Genomic DNA, 3,550 nt, shown 5'->3' with positions numbered 1-3,550 from the left:
ATATATATATATATATATATATACATTTACATTTATATATATACACATTTATTTACATTTATATATATACACGTGCGAACAAGCCTGAATGGTCCCCAGGACATATATATACACATTTATTTACATTTATATATATATACATTTATTTACATTTATATATATATACATTTATTTACATTTATATATATATATATATATATATATATATATATATATACATTTATTTACATTTACATATATATATATATATATATATATATATATATATATATATATATATATATATATATATATATATATATATATATATATGTCGTACCTAGTAGCCAGAACTCACTTCTCAGCCTACTATGCAAGGCCCGATTTGCCTAATAAGCCTAGTTTTCATGAATTAATGTTTTTTCGACAACCTAACCTACCTAACCTAACCTAACCAAACGTTTTCGGCTACCTAACCTAATCTAACCTATAAAGATAGGTTAGGTTAGGTTAGGTAGGGTTGGTTAGGTTCGGTCATATATCTACGTTAATTTTAACTACAATAAAAAAAAGTTGACCTCATACATAATGAAATGGGTAGCTTTATCATTTCATAAGAAAAAAATTAGAGAAAATATATTAATTCAGTAAAACTTGGCTTATTAGGCAAATTGGGCCTCGCATAGTAGGCTGAGAAGTGAGTTCTGGCTACTAGGTACGACATATATATATATATATATATATATATATATATATATATATATATATATATATATATATATATATATATATATATATATATATATATATGTCGTACCTAGTAGCCAGAACGCACTTCTCAGCCTACTATGCAAGGCCCAATTTGCCTAATAAGCCAACTTTTCATGAATTAATTGTTTGTCGACTACCTAACCTACCTAACCTAACCTAACTTAACTTTTTCGGCTACCTAACCTAACCTAACCTATAAAGATAGGTTAGGTTAGGTTAGGTAGGGTTGGTTAGGTTCGGTCATATATCTACGTTAATTTTAACTCCAATAAAAAAAAATTGTCCTCATACATAATGAAATCGATAGCTTTATCTTTTCATAAGAAAAAAAAAATAGAGAAAATATATTAATTCAGGAAAACTTGGCTTATTAGGCAAATCGGGCCTTGCATAGTAGGCTGAGAAGTGAGTTCTGGCTACTAGGTACGACATATATATTTATATATATATATATATATATATATATATATATATATATATATATATATATATATATATATATATGTGTGTAAATGTAAATAAATGTATATATATATAAAAATGTAAATAAATGTATATATATAAATGTAAATAAATGTGTGTATATATATATATATATATACACACATTTATTTACATTTATATATATACATTTATTTACATTTTTATATATATATACATTTATTTACATTTACACACATATATATATATATATATATATATATATATATATATATATATATATATATATATATATATATATATATATATATAAATATATATGTCGTACCTAGTAGCCAGAACTCACTTCTCAGCCTACTATGCAAGGCCCGATTTGCCTAATAAGCCAAGTTTTCCTGAATTAATATATTTTCTCTATTTTTTTTTTCTTATGAAAAGATAAAGCTATCGATTTCATTATGTATGAGGACAATTTTTTTTTATTGGAGTTAAAATTAACGTAGATATATGACCGAACCTAACCAACCCTACCTAACCTGACCTAACCTATCTTTATAGGTTAGGTTAGGTTAGGTAGCCGAAAAAGTTAGGTTAGGTTAGGTTAGGTAGTCGAAAAACAATTAATTCATGAAAACTTGGCTTATTAGGCAAATCGGGCCTTGAAAAATAGGCTGAGAAGTGAGTTCTGGCTACTAGGTACGACATATATATATATATATATATATATATATATATATATATATATATATATATAATGATCGAACCCGTCTGTGACATTCATCAATGTTTCCCATTGTTGTGTTCTTCAAGAGATCCATAACCTTTAAGCACCTTTTTGCATTATTTTTTTTGTATCAACCCATGTATATCTTGTAACCATCAAATGCATAATAAAGCACAAAAAATATTCAAGGAAGGGGGTGGTAGGAGAAAAGCACACAGAAACTGTATTGGAGGGGATCTAAACATTCCCTCTAATGCGTTATGCGTGGTTTCCTCCGAGGCTATGGGTCCCCCTTCTTCCAGCTAGAGGTGGTACTCCCTTCCTATTAAAAAAAAAAAAAAATATATATATATATATGTATATATATATGTGTGTGTATATATATATATATATATATATATATATATATATATATATATATATATATATATATATGTCGTACCTAGTAGCCAGAACTCTCTTCTCAGCCCGATGATTCAAGGCCCGATTTGCCTAATAAACCAAGTTTTCCTGAATTAATATATTTACTAGAGTTTTTTTCTTATGAAATGATAAAGCAACCCTTTTCTCTATGTATGAGGTCAATTTTTTTTTATTGGAGTTAAAATTAACGTAGATATATGACCGAACCTAACCAACCCTACCTAACCTAACCTAACCTATATTTATAGGTAAGGTTAGGTTAGGTAGCCAAAAAAAGCTAGGTTAGGTTAGGTTAGGTAGGTTAGGTAGACGAAAAACATTAATTCATGAAAACTTGGCTTATTAGGCAAATCGGGCCTTGAATAGTAGGCTGAGAAGTGCGTTCTGGCTATTAGGTACGACATATATATATATATGTATATATATATATATATATATATATATATATATATATATATATATATATATATATATATATATATATATATATATATATATAATATATGAATGTGTACGTGCAGAAATAATATTAATAAAACAATTAACATCGTGTAGTGTACTCTATATGTCAAAATATATTACTTTGAAACACACATATATATATATATATATATATATATATATATATATATATATATATATATATATATATATATATAATATGACTGTCAGACCACGGAGTTCTAAGTGAGTTATAAGTTCTATGTCGGGCAAACATCTAAAGATTTAAAATGTAGAATATCGCAACATAAATACTCTGTAAGACAGGGCCAATTGTCTAATGCTTTGTTTGTTCATTTGTCAGAAAAAGCTCACCAAATTGATTGGGAGAGTGCTTCTTCAATAACAAATTGTAAAAGCACCTATAACAGAAACATAATTGAATCTGCTTTGATACAGATCACCAAAGAAAGTAATTTGAATATTAGCAGTGGTCTATATAACTTAGATCCATTTCTAATAGATCAGCTAAAGGGCGATTTAAGTAGGATCATTGGAAAACATTTGTCTCATTAAATCATTGTATATATTTACCTCTTTATGTTATAATTACCTATGTATTGTGCTTGTATGTCTGCTGTATCAGATGGGCCATTGGGCTACATCGGATGGGCCAATTGGGTGCATCTGATGGGCCAATGGGCCGTCTGCGTTGTCCAAGTATTGTACCTCACCTTACTTCACCACTCTCTCCTGCCTATTTATACCCAT

Source organism: Procambarus clarkii, chromosome 10 (assembly GCF_040958095.1).
Source record: "Procambarus clarkii isolate CNS0578487 chromosome 10, FALCON_Pclarkii_2.0, whole genome shotgun sequence".
Classification (NCBI taxonomy): domain Eukaryota; kingdom Metazoa; phylum Arthropoda; class Malacostraca; order Decapoda; family Cambaridae; genus Procambarus; species Procambarus clarkii.
The sequence above is the reverse complement of the archived record's forward strand: the minus strand, read 5'-3'. Positions refer to the sequence as shown.